Source organism: Leptonychotes weddellii, chromosome 13 (assembly GCF_054177405.1).
Source record: "Leptonychotes weddellii isolate Sample4059 chromosome 13, ASM5417740v2, whole genome shotgun sequence".
Lineage (NCBI taxonomy): Eukaryota > Metazoa > Chordata > Mammalia > Carnivora > Phocidae > Leptonychotes > Leptonychotes weddellii.
Genome location: NC_138381.1, coordinates 22863205 through 22888955, shown reverse-complemented (window position 1 = coordinate 22888955; position 25751 = coordinate 22863205). Strand labels below are relative to the sequence as shown.

The 25751-nt window shown below is 44.9% G+C and overlaps 1 protein-coding gene and 1 long non-coding RNA gene across 3 annotated transcripts in view; one reads left to right on the top strand and one right to left on the bottom strand.

Annotated features, from left to right (window-relative positions):
- The window catches only part of DYM (dymeclin), a 286329-nt gene that overhangs the window by 5552 nt on the left and 255026 nt on the right, over positions 1–25751 (bottom strand). The gene's annotated exons all lie outside the window — the stretch shown is intronic.
- LOC145716747 (uncharacterized) overlaps positions 674–25751 on the top strand; it is a 75302-nt gene continuing 50224 nt past the window's right edge. Inside the window, exon 1 of one of the 2 annotated variants that reach the window (XR_014139595.1) lies at positions 674–881. This is a non-coding gene — a long non-coding RNA (uncharacterized LOC145716747). Of the gene's footprint in view, positions 882–9176; positions 9431–25751 lie in introns of those variants that run through there. The other variant, XR_014139594.1, reaches the window with a different exon arrangement.

Genomic DNA, 25751 nt, shown 5'->3' with positions numbered 1-25751 from the left:
CCAGGCTTTTGCCCCTTTCTTTCTGAGACAGTTGTCCTGTGACTCAGCTCAATAAGGAGAGAAAACCCATCTCTCAAGCTCAGAGCTTGGTCTCAATCCAAAGCTACTTACAACAATACGGTTGTTTTGATTTTTGGAGCCAGAGGTAATGCTAGACTCTCAAGTTTGGCTGGAATGTTTTTATCAGCTCCAGTGAATCAACCCACCACAGTGGGACATCCGGACGCCCAGCCCAGAGACAAAGCAAAGGTCTGACTTGGTGATTGAGACTCGGGTATAAGAAGCAGACCAAAAACTTTAGACCAAAAGCCTTTCTGCTGTCGGTCACGTGATTTGGTGAAAACCCACAGGAAGTTCAGTGAGCAGATGTAGGGCTCAAATGCAATAATTTTTATGACCACGAAAGTTCAATGGAGCTTTCCCCCTTCCACCTAAAGGTGACAGAGATAGCACCAGAAACTCTAGCAAGCACCTGGCATGGCTCCAGAAATGTAGTGCAGTGTAAAATCAAATAGCTAAACAGCCCATTAGCAAGAATTCTTTAAAAGCCCACATTCAGCCTCTGAAGGGAGTTGTGAAGGGTGATGGTTGGGGGCGAGGCGCCTGTCGCCACCAGCAGAGGGTGCGGGTTAGGAGCGGGGAGGGGGGTTCCTGTCAGTAGTGCACACAGTGTTGGTGGTAGGCAGGTTCTGTGTAGATGAAAAGTAAACTGGTTTCAAGATCCTGTTGTAAGACGGCAAGGTAAAAGAATTCACATACAATGGTTTTATCTGGGGGTACATTTGGGGAGGATGCTCCAGCTCCCCTCCCCTTCTTTCCCTCACCTGCTACGGCTGAGCAACACCACGTCCTTCAGTGATGGGCCCTTCAAGTAAAGCCCGGTAAGCACCTGCTGCATCCGAGGCGCTGTGCTTGGGGCTGGGGAGGGGGGAAAGAGGAAGAGCTGGTGTTTCTCTACCAGGGGGTATAATTTGGTAGGAATAAGAACAGAGGGGAGCGTGGCACAAGATGGAAGGACAGCGCCCTGGGAGGGCTCCCTCCCTGGTCCATCTGGCTAATCCCAGGATCGGAAGATGTTAGGTGGGCTTCGACAGCAAACTCCAGGAGAAATAGGAATAGACAAATCAGGAAGCATCTATATTCAGCTACATTACCGTCTGTACAAGCCCGGACTGCAGTCTCTTCCATGTGTAAGGGAATGAGTTACAAATGGATCAAACGTCATTACTTAACTGAGAAAAAGAAGACAGGCTCTGGTCTATGAATGACAGAGACGCTGAAGGGGGAGTTCCAGTTTATGCCAATTTTAAAATTAATGAAAAGCTAAATTCAAAATACAGAAAATTAGAATGGGCTACTTATTAAAAGTTAGAAATTATGAGATATGAAGCTAAAATTACGAAGCCCACCATGAGGGTGGCTCAGCAGAGAGTCACACTACACGGCAGATCTGAGAGCACTGCAGCTGGCCAGGAGTGGGGGCCTCTCTAGCAAGCAAGTTAGCACCTAAGAAGAGGGTTACAGGTGAGCAGGCACCTATCCTGGAAGCTCGGGCTGGGTGACCAACCACCTCTTGCTCAGGACAATGGCTTGTCCCCTGAGTTCTGCAAGCGACACTAACAGCTTCTGTAACTGGTGGTCAAAAAACTTTTAGGAAAAAATAGAGAGAGTAGGTTACACCCACACCTGTGATGAGCTCTCCCTAAATTTACCATCACACCATCAGCCAGAATCTGAAACCCACTTGAGTGTGAAACCTGAGCAAATTTCCCTGGTTAGACCCTTCTGTTACAGACCCCAGGTTAAGGGGAATCACAGTAAGGAGGTCTTTAGTTTTAAATTTGTCTCTCTTTTCTGAGGGCTGGTGGGGTGGCACAAAGGAGAAGGAAGGACGACAGGTAGGCCCTCCTGCCGCACGGGAAGTTGGAGAAAAGCCCTGACAGGTGGGTTCTAACCTGTAGGGACAGGGCTGGGGACAGGAAGGGGGGCTGGCCCTGCTGCGTGTGGAGAGACTCCCAGAAGCCCAGAGCACACCCTGGGGCCTGGCAAGTAGTGTGGGGCTAGGGCACAGGGAAGACGGAGGGTGGAGACAGGGAGGCGGGCCTCCAGGGCTGGGATGATGAGTTCGTTCATTTGGTGAGAGAACAGGCTGGGAACTGATACTTGTAATTTAAAAGTCATTAGCTCCGAGGCAACAGTCCAGGTTGCTAAATGTGTAAACTCCTCTAGACTGACCTGTCTTATTGAGTCAAAGCACTTGTTTTGGAGGCCAATCAATTCCAATTCAGGAGGCTGGGAGGAGGAGGACGGCTTGGTTCTAGGGTGGGAGATGAAGGGCCAAAGTGGAGCATTTACTGGCAGAACTTTTTTTGTTGAAAGCAGGCCCATGGCTGGGCTGGTGGCAGGACTTGCCTGTCCTTCGGTAGGGGCTCATCAGTTTGTATAGGACCCAGCTATCTGACCAGAAGAGTGCGATCCCAGAAAATAAATCTACTACTATTAGATAAAATTCTAAGTAGAGTATAAGCTCCCGGAGGGCAGGGATTTTAATTTTTCCACTGATGTGTCCCCCAGTGCTTAGAATATTGCCAGGGATTTAAGAACAGTTTGCTGAATAAATGAACAAGTATGTAAAAAATTGTTGTTTGTAGAAAGACCTAGAGTTCTTGGGGCGCCTGGGAAGCTCAGTCGTTAAGCATCTGCCTTCAGCTCAGGTCATGATCCCAGGCCCTGGGATCGAGCCCCGCATCGGGCTCCCTGCTCCGCGGGAAGCCTGCTTCTCCCTCTCCCACTCCCCCTGCTTGTGTTCCCTTTCACTGTGTCTCTCTCTGTCAAATAAATAAATAAACTCTTAAAAACAAACAAACAAACAAAACCCCAGAGTTCTTTGGGGGTGAGGCACAGGGGAAGAGTTTGGGAAATGGAGTCCTGCACACTAGGTGAGTTAGTGGAGTAACTGCCTAAACTGAGTGAGCCAAATTAAGCCCATGTTGCTTTGAGAAGCAAATGAGCTGACTTACTGGGATTTGGGGGGCAATACTTCAAATCTAATAGATTCATTTACTTCTCAAATTGCCATGCTCCTTGCCTACCACCATTCTACCACGTCGGATTCTTACTGGTAGAAAAATCCAGCTCACGGATAATGGATAATGTTGACATACATTAAATCAACATTAAAATTAAAATATGTTCAATGTTCATTAAACATTAAATATGTTCAATGTTCATTAATATGTTCAGTGTTCAAATATGGTCAATGCCATATTTTATATTTCAAAATATATCTAATTATGGAAAATGATGAACTCTTTGCATATAAGTTATAGTCACGGACTAGAGATGCATAATATGTTAACAGAGACAAGTTCCAGTTTTAATCAGTCTTTTACTGTTTACTCTTGTCAAGGTCACGATAAGGCCAGATGCCCTCAAATTAACACTTATGTCCTAAGTACTGTATCAGTGATAATCTTTCTTTACACTATTCTTTTTTCAGAATAATATGTGAACTAGGGGAGTGAGAGAGAGATACAGATTTGGAGAAAGATTCTGAATCATGTTTAGACAAATTCTAGCAAAACAAGGATCCTTGTTGAGTTTGAATGTCCATGCATGAGGAGTTACATGTGGATGACATGTAGAGGACATGGGGATGTGGGGACAAGGGCAGGCAGGTGGCTTCACTGGCACACCCCAGTTCAGACTGGGGTGAACTCGGGTGATTATGTAAGGCAAGAACACAGGCTTTGCCACAGTATGTCAAAGAGATACATGGAAAGACAATTCCAACTAAGACAAACTTCGAAAAGCTATCTCTAATTTCCTAGAGTTAACTTCTTTGCACATTCTTAGGATTTAAGTTATAAGCAAACGTGATAATTTTTCAAGACTACAGGGGCATCACCCATTCTTAGAAAAGTTATGCCTTCATTATTCCTTCCTTGGCAAGAAGTTAAAACTAGCCTCTGATAATCAACATTCCCATGTACCCATTATGGACAGGAGGATTTTTTCCCCCTCTGCTTATGGAAAGAACAAGCTATTCCAAGTGTTATGTGAGAAGCCTTGTGGTTGCTAAACCAATGATGTTTTCCTCAATCTAGCTGGAGAAAATCCTACTTAAAAGCCACGATCCTAGTGGCAAGCATTTATCACCTAAAATTCGGGTTCAGTACTTCCTAAGACTGTACTTCCCAGTGACCCAAGCACGATCCACGAGGGGGGTGACCCAGATCTGTGACTTCCTGTCAAATGCCACAGTCTTGGCCCCGTGGTTATTCCAACATGAGCAATCAATGAATTAAAAACACAAAATGAGATTTGTTTACTTCTGCATAGTCATTAGGATTAAAAAAGGGTATCAGGAAATCTAGAGGAAAGGAAACAGAAGCAGAATGCTCTAGAATGAGTCCTAATACTACTTTGTGCCAAAAAAGCAGAATTTGGTATGAAGTGAGTCTTAGATTCCATTCAAGGATGGTTGTGTCCGGGAAGTTCTAAAATCATAAAAATGCGAGGTTAATTGATCTAGAAGATGGGATCCCCTAGCTTCAAAAAAAGACAGGTTGAGGTCAGTTAGAAAAATCCATATTACATTCCTGAACCTTACTTTTTTTTTTTCTGAGCCTTAATTCTAAGAACTCATGGAATCACAGAATGTCAGCACTAGAGGACTAAACACCCCTCACTCCCACATAAGCTCCTTCTACTCTTTTAAAAAGAAGGTACAAATAAAACAACAAAAATCTTTATTAGTCCTAAGGTATACCAAGTTAACTGAAATTTACATTAAATGACTACTGGATATGTTTACTTTTTAAAGTAAGTTTACTTTTTAAAGAAATTGTTCTAATATAGTGAACACACATATTACCTCAGCCCTACATGTCTTCAAACTCAGGCTGTTCTTTGAGAAAGCAATTGACACTTGCCCAAGATTAAAAAAATGCCATTGATAAATTAGTTGTGTTTTTAGCCCCTTGAGGTCAGTAAACATACTGACCATCATTAAATGATCCAAAAACTTGATTTGGTGTCATGTATCACAGCGTGTTGTCTTGGTTTGTGAAATAGCTAGTGGGTGTGAGATGTTTAATTGGTTGAAAACCTCAAGACAGGAGGTAAGCAATGAGTGCATCAGAGAGAACTAATCAAAACAGTTCGTCTGATTTTTCTCCAGGAAAACATGAACAGGTAGAAGCAAACACAGAGCAAAGTGGGAGGTCGGGTAGGTCACTGAGGAAGGGGGGATGAGAGAAAACACTAGCACAGTAGAGCTGTGACTGAGAACTCGGACAGATAAAAGAAAAATAACAAAGGGGAAACCTACCCCACTCTATTTTCAACTATATAAGAGAACTGAATGGTGTATAATCTCTCTCCAATTGGACTATCATAGATGTATATAATTGAGAATTTATACCCGCTATGTTACAATCACAGGAGAACTAATAAAAATGCCTGTATAGAATATCTAGGGAATATAGGCTACATTATTTTTTTTATTTAGAAATTTTTTTAAAGATTATTCATTTATTTATTTGAGAGAGAGAGAGAGCAAGAAAGAGCATGAGCAGCAGGGAGAGGCAGACTCCCCACTGAGCAGGGAGCCGGACACGGGGCTCGATCCCAGGACCCCGGGATCATGACCTGAGCTGAAGGCAGACGCCTACCCGACTGAGCCACCCAGGCGCCCCAGGATATTTTATTTTATAGTTCAAATAAAAGTGGTTCAGATTCAAACTTTCAAATGTTTTAATTTTGAAAATTCAAACTCTGACCCTGTCCATCTTTAGCACCCCTAGATTTCAAAATTTAAAAATATCTACTAGTACATGAAAGAACCAAAGTCTGTATTTCCTTGCCGCACCACACCGTACGGACGATGTAACGGTGCCTGCAGCCTCCACACTTTGGCTTCCCCTTCTCACTCCAGCTTCATCAACCAACCAGCCTCTTATGTGGGAAACCCTTGGGGCATGGCAAATAGAAAGCAAAGTTCCTACTCTCAAGGGGCCGAAAATCTAGTAAGGAGACAAAGTATAAATGCACAAACTAAACACTGCAACGGCATCTCATTGTTAAATACCAAGAAGAGTCATACTGAAAGTGAGCTACTGCAGAGTTTCCAGCAAGGAGAGGTCATCTGGAACAGTCTTTACGGAGGCGGCAGGACCCAGGCTGTAAGAACAGGTAGAGAAGAGGCAAGGAGGCCACTTCAGGGACAAGCAAGGCAGGAAGGAAGAGTGGGTTCAGGGGCTGGGTTAAGTGTGGGGGTAAATGGTGGGGGGTGGGGTGCTAAAGGTGGACAGGGTCAGAGTTTGAATTGCACTTGATTTTTCCTGGATTCTTCAGGCATTGGGAGGAGTGGTGAGGGAGGTAAGAGAGGTGGGGCAGGTCATTACAATGACTGGGTGGTGGGGGTGGTAGTGACGATGGTGGGGTCTGTGCGTGCGTGTGCGCGCATGACGTTTCTCCAGACAAACCTCACCCATCCGCTCTCCCCTGCCAAAAGTCACGTTCGAGAAATGAGGTCCACAGAGCAGTAGCATCAGTAGGACCTGGGCAGGCACTTACTAAAAGGCGAATTCTTGGGCCTCAAATATTCCGTGATTCAGGAAGGCAGAAATAAAAGAATGACCAGAGCGAAGAAGAATTTCAGTTTCGGAGGAGGAGCCGTACGTGGGAGTAAAAGTTCGGGACCTGGGACGGCTGAGACTGCAGATGGTTAAGGCATCCCCGAGAACTGGAGTTGGAAAGCTTTAGACACCGTCTAAACAGCAAATTCATTTAGAACATGGGGAAACTGAGGCCTACAGTAACAGTGATTTATTTCAGGCCTCAAGGCTAAAATGTGGCAGAGGTCTAACAAGAAATCAGTACTTGGGGCCACTGGCGAGGCTGGCCCCTAGACACAGAAGCTCAGAACCATCGGCATGGAGCCTGGGGGCAAAGTGAAAGCTTTCTGCAATAAAAAACAGGGGAAAGGTCAGTGGAAAATGGTGCTTCAAAGACAATCCAGTGGGTCCAAACTGTGCTAGGAACTTCCTAGCTTCCCTAGCATGCAATCATTTCACGAATAACTAACTGCTTTTATGGTCCCGTAGTCTACGTGCAAGGATGTGGACGTTACCGGGGGACAGACTGGAGTACAAAGCATCTGGAGCTCTGGCCAATCCACAGCAGCAATACTCTTTCTGGCCTGAAGTTCTAATGGGATTGTGCGTGCAGGATCCTACCTAACAGCTCAGGGCCAAGCTGTGCAGCTTCCCCAGACTCCGCGGGGGCTAAACAGGCAGCTTGTTCCAGCGCTTTGGGTACATATTTTTAATTCCCCTTCTTGGACAAAGGTCCCCTGCAGCGAGAATGGGAAGACAAAGAGTATGATGAGCTGGAGGATGGAAAGGCTGGATGAGGAAATGGTCCCTTGAAGGGTTCCAAAAATACTCGGCGAGGGCACACACAAGATGAGCGAACCGGCCATGGGCGGCGGACGGCCCTGGGAACAGTGGCCCCGGACCATCAGGTGTGCACGGGCCCCCAGCCTGGCCAGGGCGTGAGGGACAGGGACGGCCGAAGCAGACGTCAGTGTTTTTCAAGCCATGCTGGTCACGGTCCCGTTTCCTCTGCCATCACCCTGCCCCTGCTTTCCTGAGACAGAGGCAGGACCCTGAAGACAATTCGGAGAGACTTGAGAGCCAGAGTGTCCCAGGGTCCTCCTTTATTCTAGCACCGAAACTAAGCAGAGCAACTCAACAGCTCACCGGAGAAAGAGTATTTTTCTTGTCAGTATTATGGCAGGAAAGAAAAACCCTTCAGATGCTCGCCTTTCCAAAACCAACACAGAGAAGGGGTAATAAAGGACAGACAGGTGATGTCGTCACAGATCAAATACGCCCTGGATCTCAGGCCGCATGCTGCCATGGAAGATCCTCCCGGAGAGGTGAAGACGTTACTATCTGTGGGCCGAAACAAACACCAAAGCTTCTGTCTGTGAAAGCCTGTCCGTTGCCATTCTTGAATCCCACGTGTCCCCTTTCCTGTGCAAAAAGGCACAGGTTTTATTTCATTCCTTAGTGTGTGAGAGGTTTAAAACTCGGCCCACCACATCTAAAATGCTGGCCTCGGGGCAGGTTAGAAATGTAACTGCACAGACAGAAGCCCACATGATTTCAATGTTTTCCCCCAATTTTCTTAAGAAGGGAACATTTCACAACTTTACAAATGAGCCACAACACCACGGGCAGGATAGAAGGTTGTTCAGAGGCGCAGAGCAGTGGTACCGAGCGGTAAAGGCCAGGCCAGCCCAGGAGGGCGAGCGTGCACGGGAGGGGTGGGGGGTGGGGTTGGGGAGGGGGGGCATGGGGGTAAGAGGGTCGCTCCTGGAGCCCCAAGTCTCATGGATGCTGCTCATGTACGGGGTCACACAGGGTCACAAACCCGGGCCACGGTGGTCAGGAAAGGCAAGGCAAGGAAGCTGGGAGTCCAACTTTTTTCTATTTCCTCTGAAGCGGTGGCTCTGTGTGCTGCAAATATGGGCAGAGGAGGCGTAACTGCAAACATCAACTAAGGGCGCGGTCAGGGCTGCGGGAGCCACGGTCGGAAAGCCATGGCTGGGCCAGGCAAACGCTTTGCCCCTGTCCCTGCGGATTTCCTAGCTGACACAGACTGGAAGTTATAAAAGGCAAGCAGTTGGTACTTAATGCTCCTCGTGGTAATGGCCACACTTACTGATTACTTGCAATGCAAATAAACACTGTGATAAGGAAGCATAAACTTTTAAGATTAATAATGTATCTCTGCCATCGAAGCTATGGATGGTATAATGGAGGGGAGACTCGGGACATCTGAAATTTCAGACCTGGCTCCGACACTAATAAACTCGGACAAATCACGTCACCTCTCGGACACTTAGTGCCTCATCTGTAAAGCATTACTGCTGACGAGGCTCACGTCGGGCTGGGGGCCCATCCAGCAGAGGGGAGCAAGGGCCAGATGGGCCAGCACCTTGCTCTGCCCTGTTCAAGCCACGCCACAGAAGGGCTCGGAAAGAGCCCATCTCCTGCCCTGTGACAAAGGTCATGACCACAGGCAAACTGGGAAATAGAGGGACTCCTTCCTTCTCCATTTTGGTCTCCACCATTATCCTTCTTTTCACATCGGTTTTCACAAGGTGAAAACCATAAACTTCTCCTAAAGAGAAATACAGTGTGCTCAGCATGAGAGGGATGACATCTAAATTCTGGGGCTTTTAAAATAGAGCTTTACTTTTAAAAGAGGCAGACTAAAGGAGAACGCTGTGCTTATCAAAGAGTAACTGTCACTGTTAATCGTCTTTCCATGGTTTCCCCATCCTGGTGAGCATGAACACCTTCTGATGAAGAAAGATGTGCTGAGACAAAGCTTCTGATTCAACCCCTCCTGCAAGGTGACCCACTCATCTCTGCACCTTCCTTTCCTCTGTATTAATATTTATTTTTTAATTATAGCCACTGATGCTTTTTTTTTTTTTTAAAGATTTTATTTATTTATCCGACAGAGAGAGACACAGTGATAGAGGGAACACAAGCAGGGGGAGTGGGAGAGGGAGAAGCAGGCCCCCCGCCAAGCAGGGAGCCCGATGCAGGGCTCGATCCCAGGACCCTGAGATCATGACCTGAGCCGAAGGCAGACGCTTAATGACTGAGCCACCCCGGCTCCCCACAGCCACTGATGCTTTAACAGTTACGGTATTTTAACACAATGGTGGATACAAAATAATGGTCTTCTTTGCCATCTGGCTGATGGGTCCCATCACTTGTTGTGACTATACCCCGACCAAACGGCTGACCTGTGGCTGTTTTCCTGGCTGTTCTGGAGGTCAGGGCTATGGCAGTGCGATAGGAGGTACAGGTGGGGGCCACACGGAGTTGCAGTGCAGGGCCTTCGAGGGGCTGGGAGCCCAAGCTGAAGGCGTGCTCAGGACCATCGGAAGGCCTATTTCCCCATGTTTCATTAGGGACAAGTGCCCGCATACACAAAAGTAGAGAGAACAGTGTGCCCATCAACCAGCTACAGGTTATCGACTCAAGGTCACTCTTGCCTCATTTACCTCAAACTTCCCTCCTCTGAATTATTTCCATGCTAATCCCAGACACATAATTTTATCCCTAAATATTAACCTATATATTATCAAACAGGTAAGAACTTTTGCTCTTCTTTTAAGATACCCAATATGAGACTAAATTAAGTTAGAGTTATCTTTTGTATCATAAACGTGTTTTTAAAAAATATGAAATATGGTCCCTGCTGCCCTTATGTAATGTTAATTACTTGGGAGAGCTAACATGAATGCAAATGGAAAAAAGACTCACTAGGGGTGCCTGGGTGGCTCAGTCGGTTAAGCATCTGACTCTTGATTTCAGCTCAGGTCAGATGAGATCAAGCCTGGTGTCGGGCTCCACGCTCAGCACGGAGTCTGCTCGAGATTCTCTCTCCCTCTGCCTCTGCCCCTCCCCACCACGCTCTGTCTTTCTCTCACTCTCTCTCTCTCAAATAAATAAATCTTTAAAAAAATCACTAAAAAACAATTCTTTAACATAACCTACTGTCAGAAGACACGATGTACTAACTGCCAGTTCTGACTTCGAGGGAGTCTGGGATGTGCACAGACAGATCCACGTGACCTCCTAGTTTTATCTCTTGCCTCTCCTTCATATGAACCATCAAAGTGAACTCTCCGAGGTCCTCTGTACATTCCAGGTAATTCCCGCCTCCATGCCTTTTCTGAGACTGCTCTTTATGGACAACATGTCCTTCCTGCCACATTATCATTTCCTGCAGAGCTGGCTCAGACGCTTCCCCTCCTCTAGAAACTCTTTCATGGTCCTGTCCGGCGCTTGGTGCCTGCCTGCCCTCCACAGGTTTTGTCTGTACATCTCACACAAGGTGCCTGGACTGGAGAGAAGGCGGCTTCTCTTCCCAGTTCAGGGAAGGCTTTGCTGAGTAAGGAATGGTACCCCTTGCCAAGAGCTACGGTGGCTCAGGACAGAGAACAGAGACAGACCCCATGGGCGAGAGCAGTTAGAAGAGGCTGATGAGGCAGTGGATGTAGGTGGTCCTGAAGGAGGGGGGGTGGGGTGGGAATGTATTCCAGGCAGAGGGAATTATTCAGAAGCCTGGCCAAGCAAGAAAAAGGTTTGAACCCTCACATCTAGTGACCTGAGGAGCTCCAACAGCGAGGGGCACATGGGTAGTGATGAAATCTAATCATGGTACTCTGTGGCTTAAATAATCCTCATGGTTCCTAGGGAAAACTCCAGGCAGAGAAAATACCAAAAACGAGAGGCAGAAACTCTGCACCAAGGCGTTTATAACTTAGGCATTGAAATAAAACATCTACAAAAATAATTGTAAGACAAGGTGGAAGTGTTAAGTATCATGTGAAGTCCAGAGAAGGGAGAAATGGCATTAAATGAGGGCGTCAAGAAAGGCTTGAAGGAGGAGGTGGCAGTTGGGTGGTGTGTAAACAATGGGCAGCATCTGGCGTGTGAGGGTGGGAGGAACAATGTTTGGGGCAGAGGGAACAAGAGAAGAAAGGGCATGGAGGCAGAAAAGCACAAGGCTGCCCAAGGACCAGCCGGCTTCCAGGTTGCTTGGATAAGGATAAGGGGACTAAGGGAGACTGATGTGAGGGCAGGTTCACGGAGACTTGCCAAGCCTGACTCTGGACTTTAGTCTGTGCAGAGAGCCACCAAGTCTGTGTGAGCACAGCAGAGAGCAGGAGCTCTGCATGTGCTTTTGCAGGATTACTTGGGAAGCTCCATCTGGAGTGGGGGTGGGGAGCAGAGGGCTGGGAGGGGAGGGCAGGGGTCCAGGCAGCAGGGGTGAGGGCCTGAACCCAGGCCACAGCAGTGGGAACAGAGCAGTGGTGGCCAGGCCCTGGGGGTGGGGGTGGGGGGAGGGAGCCTTGGCAGCTCATGACAACTGCCTCTCCCCAGAAAGGGGAATCAGGGGGGCACCTGGGTGGCTCAGTCGTTAAGCATCTGCCTTCGGCTCAGGTCATGATCCCAGGGTCCTGGGATCAAGCCCCACGTCAGGCTCCCTGCTCAGTGGGGAGCCTGCTTCTCCCTCTGCCTCTGCTCCTCCCCCAACTTGTGCACAGGCGCTCTCTCTCTTTCTCAGATAAATAGATAAAATCTTAAACAAAAAAAAAAAAGAAGAAGAAGAAGAAAATAAAAGAAAGAAAGGGAAATCAGGGCTTGCAAGTGACAGGTCCAGAAATAAATCCAAGAGTCTCCTCTGTTGATGGTCAGATGTTTGGAGTCCAGTGAGCTTTGTTACTTTGTTTTTCACTAGAAACAAAGGAGCAGACAAATAAAACTCGGTCTCCATCTCTGTCTGGCTCCTTACTAATGAGTCTTTATCTTGTGATATGGTTTCTTTGAGCCTATCCGCCTCTGGGAAAGGGCCTCGGCAGCACACTTCACCATGCCTTTGTGTTTAGCTCAGCAGCAGCTGCCGACCCAAGCCCCCCTGCCCTGATAGCCTCGCAGCCCAGGTTAAGCAAGCTGTCTGGAAGGGCCATCAAAATTCTGTCCCTTCTGCCTCTTTCAAAGTTCGAAAGGGGGGAACGAGAGCCTGGGAGAAAGTCCCAATACCTATTTCTGAAGGGAGACGTCCTGCTTAATTTTGTCCATGTCCCTCTTGTTCAGCAGCCTGTAAGTGTTCGAGGGCAGTAACAATGGTAAGGGGCAAGGGCAGACTGATCGTCATCGACAGGCTTTCTGATCAGAGTCTAGGAAGTGCACCCTTCTCCTGCTCAAGTTCAGGACCTGCTGATGAATGCCCTGGTCAGTCCCCAGGCCTTGACTCTGGGATCTCCAAGGCCTGCAAATACACAGAGACTGATGCATAGTCCTTCTGCCTAAGTGGGAAGCCAGGAAACTGCCTCCCACATGTTGGGGGAAAACCAGAAAACCCTTAAGATTCCACGGATAAAAGTTAAAATGGATCGGACTCAAGGTGCCTCCCAGGGCCCAGCGCGTCTCTCATGCACAGAACATACATGGATGGCCGTGCTGTTGGCCATGAGGCCTCCCCCCAGCTCCACTCCTGAATTAGCTGGAAACAGGAGCCTTTGGGTTCCAGCTTAGAAAAACGGACTCTTTTTCAGAAACGTGCTCATAAACTTCATTCCTGGGGTTCTTCCCCATCGTATTCCCTTCTCATTTCTGGAAATCAGGGATGGGGATGGAGTGGGTAATGGGAAGGAGGAGATTATAATAAACTTAGAAAGCCACTTAGGTACCTGACTTCATCGAAGGGTAGAGGGCAACAACATACCAAGTGGGAGCTTTCTGCATCTGGAATATTCTGTCATCACCCTTTTTTATTCATTTCTCAACTTCCCTTTCTCCAGCGTGGCAAAGTCTTGATTTAACTAGAACCCTACTAATTGGAACTTTCACTAAAGAACACTCATTTTTAGAACAAGGGGACAAATAAGAGAACAAGCACATATTCAGTAAGTGCAGAAAAACAGAGCAAACTTCCACAGAACCCTCCCCCGGAGATCCGCGTATACCCTGCATGATTTGTCACACCTTGCATGGGTCTGTACTAGAACTCACATGAGAAGGACAATGGAAACACAGCAAAACTGTGAATTCTTCACAAAAGATAAAAAGCAACATGTTCCTCATCTATGCCTGAAGAATTTCTCTCTTACCATAAAAAGCCCAGGGAGTAAATTATATTGAAGTTGTAGTGTGTAAGTAAATGAGGATATAGACAGAACTAAGGCAATAATGTAAGCGAAAGACACAGTATCCCAGAGCCAAGAAGCTGAATGTGGTTTATGATAGTCCCCGACCCAGAAGAGCTGCCGGGCCAGAGGACAGCCTTGACCGTAGGGCATGATTCAAAGTACGCAGCGCTCTCAGAGCTGGGCTAACGAAGTGGGAGGGGAAAACTTTGCTGAAGTGGTGATAATTTCCAAATCCTTAGAGAAAGGGGGTAGTTTTGGTAGGGAGGAAGCACTTGAGACACCGGGGAAAAGTATGAATAGAGGCATATTTGTAAAAGCAACAGTGGTGACTTTATCTTTAGAAGGGAGATAGTAAAACCAGTCATTCCCCAAGGGACAAGATTGTTTTTATATTTTACTTCTTATAAACTGACAGTTTATGATTTACAAGCCTATATAGAACCTTAACATAAAACCATATACATCACAAACATTTTTATCAAACAACCGCAATGCCTAGAAAAGCAGCATTTTTAGGCAGATTCCAGCTTGGAAATATAAATTCTCTGATTTCAAAATGAGGGGTTTCATAAAGCTATTCACTGGTCAGTAAGAATTAACTTCTGAGATTTCAATTATTTTAAATTACTTTTCAAAATTTCATTCTCCCCAAAGTCACTTGCTGCTTATAAAGAAAGTGCCTTTGAAAATAAACATGCAAAAATTTCTATAAAATACATAATTCCAACTTTTGTGAGGCTCTCGATAGCAAAATCTATATTTCACATTCCCTAAAGAAACTGTTAACAGTAAGAAATTTTACATTCACTTTCTGAAGGCCACTCTGAATTTTCAGCTATGATCTATCTGATTAAATCCTACTTGAATATTAAAAACAATACAAATCTCTACCAGACTGATAACAAGGGAATTCTTGGCCTTTCCGCTTATGCACAGAGAGGCTGACATGTATTTGAGATCTCCAGCAAGAGTGTATTAAGTTCTATTAATAAATCTTCTGGGACACTGTGTTCTAAATATACTTTTTTCCTTTTTAGACTTCTAAATCTGTAATTGAAATAAATCTAGTTTTAATTTTTCCCATGTTCAAAATTGTAGTTTCTTTACTTTCAAATGCTGTTTTGCAAATTCAACTCCTTGGTTGCTTATTATATATCTAGTATTAATCTAAAGTCACAACTAAATATTGACTCTTAACAACACAGATGCCCAATCCCTATGGGTTGTTAAGCTACAAACACATTATGTTCTCAAAATTTTTACTTGGAAGAATTTAAATTAGCTACAGTCTTATTTCTGAAAGTACTGAACTATTTAAGGTGTACTTAAAACTACTTGTTTAGCTAATCCATTGCTAGAGCCGAGAGAAGAACTCAAGAATACAAACTGTCTGAAAGTGCTCACTCAAATCTCAAAGCCCTGGCTCGGATTCTTTGTGCAGCATTATCACTAAAACACCCACACAGGCCTTGGGCCTTTATTTGAGAGAAAGCGGAGATATCATCGATTTTCCCACTCCCATTTGCATTAAAACCATCACCTCTATCAACCCTGAAGTCCATACATTCATCAGCATAACCTCCTCTAACTCATACTGCCTTGATCACCTCTCTCTTTTTTTTATAACAGTCCTAAAAAACACACCATAACACTTAACCATCTTATCCAATTTTAAAGGTAGAATTCAGCAGTGTTAGTATACTCACATTGTTGTGAAAAATCTCAAGAACTCCTTCATGTTGCAAAATTGGAACTCGGTACCCACTTAACAGTCTCCCCTTCCCCTTACTCCTGGCAACTAACATTTTCTGTTTCTGTGAATCTACTTTAGATATCTCGCATAAATGAAATCATCTTTTTATGACTGGCGTATTTCACTTCACATGATGACCTCAAAGTTCATCTCTGTTGTACCACGGGACAGGATTTCCTTCCTTTTTAAGGCTGAATAATATTCCACTGCATGTATGTACCACATCTTGTTTATTCATTCAACCACCTTCTGGCTACTATGAATAGTGCTGCTAGGAACAAGGGTGCGCAAAGATCTCTTCAAGACCCTGCTTTCGGGACGCATGGGTGGCTCAGATGGTTAAGCATCTGCCTTCGGCTCAGGTCACGATCCCAGGGTCCTGGGATCGAGTCCCGCATCGGGCTCCCTGCTAGGCGGGGAGCCTGCTTCTCCCTCTGCCGCTGCCTCTCTCTATCTCTCTCTCTGACTCTCATGAATAAATAAATTAAAAAAAAAAATTAAAAAAAAAAGACCCTGCTTTCAATTCTTTTCAATCCCACAAGTGGGATTGCTGGATCATATGACAGTTATATTTTAAGTTTTTTGAGGAACCTCCAAACTATTTTCCACAGTGGTTGGACCATTTTACTATCCTACCAACAGTGCACAAGGGTTCCAATTTCTCCACATTCTCACCAACATTTTTTTTAAATAGTAGCAATTATAATGGGTGTGCTGTTTTTTTTTTTTTGTTTTTTGTTTTTAAGTACACTCCATGCCCAGAGTGGAGCCCAATGCGGGGCCTGAACTTACGACCCTGAGATCAAGACCTGAGCTAGAATCAAGATTTGGACGTCCAACTGACTGGGCCACCCAGGCATCCGGGGTGTTTTTTCCCTTAATTAAAAAAATTTTGGGGGGCGCCTGGGTGGCTCAGTCGTTAAGCGTCTGCCTTCGGCTCAGGTCATGATCCCAGGGTCCTGGGATCGAGCCCCGCATCGGGCTCCCTGCTCCGTGGGAAGCCTGCTTCTCCCTCTCCCACTCCCCCTGCTTGTGTTCCCTCTCTTCGCTGTGTCTCTCTCTGTCAAATAAATAAATAAAATCTTTAAAAAAAAAAATTTTTTTTTTAAATTTCTATTATGTGTCTCATAGTTAAATAAAATATACTATTCACTGAAGAAAAATTTTAAGACAGGGACTCAAAAGTTATCATTTGTTCCACAATTCAAATATAACAACTATTAAACATTTTGATAATATACTCCTCTAGCCCTTTTTTGGAGGGGGATAGATCATATTTTAGGAGAGGAGAAATGGGAGGAATAATTTGATTTTCATGTGCAAACAGAACCAAAGAATCTTACATACTGAAAAAAATATTTTTACCTTCATTGAAATCTCCTTAACAATTCATCACTTACCATATATACTTCATTCATTTTTTAAATAAAGGAGTCTTCGGGGCGCCTGGATGGCTCAGATGGTTAAGGTTCTGCCTTCAGCTCAGGTCATGATTCCAGGGTCCTGGGATCAAGCCCCACGCTGGGCTCCTGGCTCAGAAGGGAGCCTTCTTCTCCCTCTCCCTCTGTCTCCCCCCCTGCTCATGCTCTCTCTCTCTCTCTGTATCTCTGTGTCTCAAATGAATAAATAAAATCTTTAAAAAATAAAAATAAAAAATAAATAAAGGAGTCTTCATGGACTCCCACACTTTTTTGGCCTTTTAACATTTTATTTATTTATTTGAGAGAGGGAGAGCACAAGCAGGGGGAGCAGCAGGCAAAGGGAGAGGGAGAAACAGGCTCCCACGGAGCAGGGAACCAGACGTGGGGCTCGATCCCAGGACCCTGGGATCATGACCTGAGCCGAAGACTGAGTCACCCAGGTGCCCCTGGCCTTTTCTATTGTAAAGTACAGCACACATGCAGAAAAGTTCACGAGCACAAATACATGACGATGAAATCAGTGTAAGGCAGGCATTCATGTCACCACCACTCGGGTCTGTAAGAACACTTCCACAGCCTCCCTGATTACCACTATCCTGACATTTATGGTAATCACTTCCTTGCTCTTTTTTATAATCGTACCACCTATATTTGAATTCCTTAACACTACAGTTGAGTTTTGCCTTTCCTTGAACTTCGTATTAATGGAATTATAGTTACTATGTTATACCTGGATTCTTTCATTTAGCATTATACTCATGAGTTTCATGCACACTGGGTTTGTGGTGGTTCACTCATTTGCATTGCTACACAGGCCTCTATTGTTTGAATGTACCATAATTTATTAATTAATTCAACTGCGGATGGACTGGGTTCTGTCCAGGGTTTCACTATTACGAACAAGGATGCAATGGACATTTCCGTACGTACTTCCTGGCACATAGGGGCACACACTTGGGTCAGGTGCACACTGAGGAGTAGAGCAGAGCGTGCATGTGTTCAACTTTAGTGGACAGGCCAAACACTTTTCTACTGTTTGTACAATGTAGCTTTTTTTTTTTTTAAGACTTCCAACAATCACACCTGCCCTGGTCTGTTGCTTTTCGTATCCCTGATCCTGCCCCTCTATCAAACCCTCACTGGAAACTGTTAAAGCCTACTGTGGCTGTCATATGTGCATCCTGGCCAGCATGGCCTCCTGTACTCCGGTCACAGTTGTACCATCACAGTGCCATGAAGAAACGACCGTGCAACGCGCATCTACTGTATGCAGGGTCCCAGGCGGAGTGTCAGGGATAATAGAAAGGAAGGCGGCAGGGCCTTGACATCATGTGTCAGAACGGAGCTGGGGAGAGGGGCACACAGGAAAGAAGGTGAGTCTCACTGGAGGCAGGATGCACTAAGCAGCTAGGAACTGGGGTAGGGCACAGGAAGGGGTAGGGTGGTATGTGAATGCCTTGCAGAGGAAGCTGATCTTGGCTGGGCCCCGAGGGAAGCACAGGCCGAGCAGACGAGCAGAGGCCATGGCTGGGAATGTGCATGCATGCTGTGTTTAGAGAACAAGGAAGGGTGAGTGTTACCCTCTAACAACGATCCGTGCCACCTACAGCCGCACGGGGGGCAGACTCTGTCTCCTGAACGGCCAGGTGAAGAGGAAGCTTGCAGCCAAGTAAGATACAGAACATAATAAAAACATTAAAGTCTGCCAATTAAAAACATTGTGCTTAGTCACAAATGTGCATTCAAATACAACTCCAAAATACAGTTCTAAAAATATGTATGGTACTAGGACACCGAGATGTGACCCTTCCAAGGCCTAGAAAGATCTGCGATGTTACTGTCACAGGCCACACAGGACTCCAGAAGTGGCCCTCACATTCTATTGGTCATAAAGGGGCAGGTCAGGGAAAGACTATTTGAATGAACACAAATACACCATCAACAGCCAGCAAAAAGTCACGGCATCATCTTTCCATGTAAACAACAGCAAAGGGCCAATTACTACTAATGGTTGGACTTGCAAGCTTTTTTGAGACTTCTCTGCTGGATGGCTTAGCCTGATCCTGGGGGTTACGGCACCCCGTGAATGCAGAAGTGAACAGTGGTGAACACGGAGTCAGGAAACCTGGATCTGGGCCTGCACCTGCCCCTGCTGGCCTTGTGACCAGGCGCAGTGAGTCAATTCTCTTCACTTTCGCTATTCGTAAAATAAAAGGCTGAAACAGGGTTTTCTAAACTCTCTCTTATCTCTCTATTCTAGCAACTGATGCTGAGAGAAGGAACATTTTTTTGGCCACTTCCTTATGAATGAGGGAAGCTCATGCCTGGTTCCTCTGTAGCTTTCTTTAAACAACAAAATTTCCCACAAACCCTGAGACTTCAATGCTTGATGCCGTTCATGATAAATGAATGAACTCCAGAAAGCATTGCTTAACACAGATTTTGTTAGCCTAGGCTCCTGGAGGGGAGATGTGAAGGACAAATCAAAACCACCGAAGAAATGAACTAGAAGCCCTGGCACTTGGCTGCCTTTGTTAGACCTTCAATAACACATGTGCGCTCCGCTGCTGAGGATAAGAGTGGAAAATTTAAAACAAGGAAGTGGCTTCTCCTATTTCCTCTCCAGGAGTGATTGCATTCCAAACCATCTGTTTTATTGGACTGGAAAGTGCTACACTTGTGAAATGGAGTCAGGTCAACTCTAATGGTGAAGATGAATACATCTTCATGGAATTGATATGTCTTTTCATAAGTACATACACTAAAGTGTCTCTTGAAAAATCCTGAAATCAGGGGAAAATCCGTTAATAGCGAGTTTTCAGCTTCTGTATCCTGAGAATAGCATGTATCCTGAGGAGACCCGGGCCCACAACAAAAGAAGTAGTACAAGAAGTTGGTTATGGAAAGACCAGAGCTTCAGAGCTGGGAAACCTGGCTCAGCCTTACTTCACAACACAGAACTTTCTAGATGGAATGACAGGTGAATTAAATAACTTAGTACTGCCAGAGCTACTGATGTGAGTACAAAAAATAGTGAATAAACTGTAAATTAGTATAAATCAAGTCATAATTCCAAATTACCATTTAAAAAGTATCTTCCTATAATTCCCTCCAAACTAAAATGTCAAACCAACCAATGAGTTAACTATGATCACTCAGGAACTGATCTGTTTTGAGAGTTCAAACTAGCGATTGAGCCTTGGGCTGAGGTCATTCACTTGCTGTTCGGAAAGATGAGACCTTAAGATCCTTAAGGACAGAGATGGCATCAGCTCAGTGTCCTAGAAAGGCCCCGGCTTTTCTTCAGGGTCATAACCTCTACAGATGTGCAACTTCTTCTTATACCTTTTCATGAATTGTACATAAAAGTTCTTAAAAGACACCAAAAAGTACAATTCACATGTGTTGTTCTCTGTTCCTTCCTTCGTTGAACCAGGACAAGGACCCTTCGTCCTCACTCCCGCTAATGTACGTGCTGACTGCAGTTCTCTGGAGCTGTAGTTCCCAATCCGTGACTGAACATGGGAAGCAGAGAGCTACGGTTGGTGAGGGTGTGTCGAGCAAGACGTCTCAGGCTGTGAGTAAGGGGCTCACAGCCGTCTCCTAGTGACGGAGTGCATGGCAAGGACGTTGAGCCACCGACTTTGGTTGTTTAGCACTTATTGTCCCAGTTCTTGGTTTTGTTCTAGAGAAGTGAGGTTGGTGGATAAGCGGGAAAACAACATTGGCTAACGATTACTGAGAGCTTACTCTGTGCTAGGAACCCTGTATTTATTGTCTCTTAATTTCCCCAGCTACCTCAGGAGGTAGGTCAAAGTTATAAGACAGACCCATCCTTGAGGTGAGACACTGCACGGTAAGGGTTGAGTAACCTGCAAGACTGCACAGGTCTGACGTGCCCTGAAGGCCTACCGTTCCTACCTGCCTCTCCATTTATGTGCCTCAGGGCACTGTATTTGGTCCACAGCCATTTATCATTTCCACACTCCGGGAAATCAAGGTATCTTAAAATCCTGAGGGGTTCAAGCAGTTTGCCATTTACTTACGATTCCTTATTTATTTATTTATTATTTTTTAAAGATTTTATTTATTTATTTGAGAGAGAGAGACACACAAAGATAGCGCCAGAGAGCACGAGTGGGGAGGAGAGGGAGAAACAGGCTCCCCGCTGAGCAGGGAGCCTGACCCAGGACTCGATTCCAGGACCCAGGGATCATGACCTGAGCAGAAGGCAGCCACTTAAGCGACTGAGCCACCTAGGCGTCCCACAATTCCTTATTTAAAAAAGGAACAGTATAGAGGAAGTTGTTTCTTCGAATGCTACTTTAGAAACTGCCCGCCTATACAGGAAGCCTTTTTTTTTTTTTTTTAAAGATTTTATTTATTTATTTGAGAGAGAGAGAATGAGAGACAGAGGGCATGAGAGGGAGGAGGGTCAGAGGGAGAAGCAGACTCCCCGCCGAGCAGGGAGCCCAATGCGGGGCTCGATCCAGGGACTCCAGGATCATGACCTGAGCCGAAGGCAGTCGCTTAACCGACTGAGCCACCCAGGCGCCCTATACAGGAAGCCTCTTTAAGGGACAACCGCTAGCAGAGTGCGGAGGAGTTGCTCAATCAATACTAGTCGAACACATACACAAAAGGCAAGAAAATCCCTATTGCAAATAGTAGCTTTGTAAAGAGGAATGCTAGCCACTGGATGTCGGAGATATTTATTCAAGGACTCAGAGGTCCAAGGACTGTAGGAGCCATAAATAAATATAATGATCAAGAGCCCACATGGTTCCTTGTACCCCACTCTATCCTGATCTGAAAAACCCTCAACATTGGATTTGCTGTTTTTCTTCAAAGGGGTCTGTTAACAGGGAGAGGCTACGTGAGGGAATGGAAAGAACATGTACAAAGGACTAAAATACTCACCGATTTTTCATTTTCAGATCCTATAGCTTAGGGCTGGGCCACAGATGGCCAGAGATGAAGGCAAATCTTTTACAGTGCCTACCTGGCATTATTTCTCAACTCTGTATCAACAGGAAGAATGCTGAATGCACAAATTTGATAAGACTGATATTTAGGGGCGCCTGGGTGGCTCAGTCGTTAAGCATCTGCCTTTGGCTCAGGTCATGATCCAGGGTCCTGGGATCGAGCCCCGCATCGGGCTCCCTGCTCGGCGGGAAGCCTGCTTCTCCCTCTCCCACTCCCCCTGCTTGTGTTCCCTCTCTCGCTATGTCTCTACCTGTCAAATAAATAAATAAAATCTTAAAAAAAAAAAAAAAGACTGATATTTAATGGCAGGAATCATTAGATACGAAAAAAGAACTGGACATACTATTTGAATGCTCTCTTTGCTGAAATTCCTCTAATGCACATTTTTAAAGACAGACTGTGCTTTCATTCCCCCAAATATGGTCTTTTGCTATAAACACACTAAAACTGAATGGAGATCACCCCTGACTAAAAGTAACCACCCACTTCAGTCTGTGTAACATTCTGGGATACAATTGAAACCATGGCCACAATGCTCTAAATGTAACTCAAATTCACAAAAGCTTATCTCCGAGTGATGAAGAGAGAAAACCATTCACTCATTTATCCTTTATGGAACCAGTGTCTCTCTTTGGGGTTCAGATTATGAGCACAGCTACCAGCCAGCAGAGGCTAAGGGTTGGCTTTGTGACTTTCAATATATTTTTAGCAAATAAGAGCTATGCCTGTCAAAGGGAAAAGTGCTCACTGGTATTGAGTTTTTACTAACTTCGGGGCCTAAAATAAAAGTTAAATGAAGAGCATCTGCAAAGAGGGGCAAAAAAGAGTCTAAGGACTTCACTCCTAAATATTATCAAGCGTATACGTTAAATATCTCCCATTTAGTGACAGGGAGAGAAAGACAATAATGGCAAGACTGCGAAGGGTCTCATTTACAGCATCTTGTCATAGGAACTACTGAAAATTAAACAAGGCTGTTTCTAACTGCTCCCGCTATCAATTAGCCAGCAGCCACTTCCCCCGCCGTAATAACTGCCACATGAATTCCGTGCATTACCTCTGGGCCTGCGAATTCCAAACACAGGAGGTCGCAGCCGAACGCTGCACTGAACAGACTGGCCCACGACCGAACGCCCCGCTAGTCAGATTTTGTTGTACAAAATGAAATGATTCAGGACGTCAGAATATTTGAGATAATTTAGCCTAGTTCCGCTCCTTAAACATATGAACTAGATTATATACTTTGTAATAATTTAACCTTCACTTACCCAAACATCTCTGCCACAGAGCTACATCCTTCTCTTTATTTGGGTTCCTTACAGTTTCACAAAATTTAAACAATGATCTCTGGTCTAAGTTACAAGGTTATGCTGCCAATAAGGTGACTCATATCATGTGTAAAGGCCTTCATTTTTGAAAATGGAAAAAAACCAGTCCTGTGAAACTGACACTTTGGTTTGAAAGACGAAGGTAACGTGCAAAATACAACAATCCCGTCCCCCAGAGTCATCTTTTTTTATTTATGGAAGTAGCCCCCCGGCCCCCTGCACGGTCTAGCGGCTACTTCCATAGATATAAGCGCTCTCCCTCCAGCAGCCCCTTCCCTGTGGGGTTCCTCAGACCCTGGTACTGATGGGAGTCCCCACGGCCTGAGCCACGAAGTACTGGACACTAATAAAGAGTTAATGCTCCTCCTGAACTCTGGAAGAAATCGGATTTCGTCAGTGAGGTTTGGCAATGTGAGAAACCCTGTAACCAATTTCATTTCCTGATAAATGAATGGTCCATAGGGGAAAGTCGGCCAGTGAGTTTCGGAACTGCTGAGAGCTCAGCCTTTACTGAAAGACTCCTTGAAGGAGCCAGCCTGTCTATTGCTTATCACTGCTGAGCCAGCCGGCCCCATGCAAACAGGGCAGCTGCCAGACTCCATTCCCAGCTGACCGAGGCACGAGGGAGAGGCCAGCACAAACATGTGGTATCCCTTTAAGAAATGCTGCTGCTATGGTATCACCCCCTCTCCCCCCTATTATACTGGCCTTTTTAACCTGTAGGTCTGGAAACACAGGCCTATTAAAATTATTTTAGAACAGCAGGTTTAATGGTCTTCATCATTTACACTTAACCCCCCCTCCTACAACCCAAACCAAAACACCCTCAGCATCCAGTTTAGATTCAGATTTGGGGGAATGCAGTGTCTAAAAACAGACAAATGCTCAGATAAAAAGGAGTCACATGTAGAAAGTCAATCGGAGGGAAGTTACGAAAGACAGAAAGTACTTCAAAGTACCGAAACAAGTTTACCTGAAATGTAAGTAGCCTAATTAATCACAAGGCCATTTACCTTCTAAGCCTGAAATGAAATAAATACCTGTATGTTTAAGTAAAACCAAAGGCAAGTCTCATAAATATAACCATATATGCTGTATTTATACTTAAAATTTTTAAAAAATCTCAACGCTTCTTCACATTAATTCAGAATTGGTCAAAGCATATATTTTAAGATATACTCGCTGAATTCAAGTAAATTTTTGTCAAAGGTTAACCTGACATTTAAAGTATCTAATTTGGCCTTCGTTAGAAAACACACAAAATTACCCTATATATTTTAAAATAGTCAAATGAACACTTGAAGGCAGAAGAAGGGAAAAAAAAAAAACCTAAATAATGGCTTGAGGCCCTTAATTATAAAAAATAAAGCAAACAAAATCTGAAACTAGTGAGCTTTCAAGAGGCTTGCAGGCTTGGCCTGGCAGCGAGGAAACCTGGAGCTGATTAGCCCCACCCTTGCAAATACTCGTCACAGCCTCGACAAGGAAATGCTGGGGGTTTACAGGCAGGGGAACGTTAATTCCATCCACCAAGAATAATGCATAAAATAAGGAAAGAGGGAAAGCCAACGGGCCCTTTAGCTTCTTCTTTAACCATTTAATCCCTAGTTTTTTCTCTTTTTCCATGGTTTTGGGACCACAAGATACATTCTTTCTTTGACTTCAATTGTAGATTCTTGGTGACAGTGAGCTGGGCTGTCTCCACACCCAGGCTACGGAGAGAAGTCTATGCATTCACTTGCAGCGAATCAGTACTAAGTCGGCTTGATTTAGGTCAAATAATTTGGTAACAGAAAGGAGAGAATGAAGGGAATGGGAGTTTCCTAGGTTATTTAAAAACCATCTAAGTTGTGACCCTGATCGGTCACGTGAATTGGAAAAGATGGCCACTTTCACACCAGGTCTCTTTTGGTCACCACAGTTTATAAATCAAGAGTAAAAGATAAATTTCTAAATATTGGGTTTCTGAACAACTTCAAATTTTAATTATCTACGTGTAAAATAACTGTGCATGGTACTTCTAAATTCAGAAAATAAGCAAAACTGGAAAAACTGAAAGGTTTAATTTAAAAATAGGGCTCATTACCTGTGGTGGGAGCATTAGTCTGGTTCATAACATGAAAAGAGTTATTTAAAGGTTAATCGTCAGTGCTTTGTAGAACAGAGCTACAGATGACTACTGTATTTAATAGCCAAAAGCACATCTGAGGCCTTTAATTAATCTCAAGAACAGTTTCTTGTAAGTATTCTGCAAAGCACATGGGTTTCTTATACAGTAAGTTCCAAAAGAACTAAAATGTTATTCTGTTTTCTTCTGAATGGGGCTGCTTTCAGACCCTCTCCAGTTCAGAAGCTTGATGGGACGGGCTCAGGGGAGGGGGAAGGCTTATGGAGCGGGAATGCTGAGACTGCTGTGGAAAAGTCCTGAGCATTGGCGGGGAGGACGGGGAGGCAGACAGGACAGGATTTCCCTCAGATGCTCACCAACTAAAACTCTGTTGCTTCAACTTCTG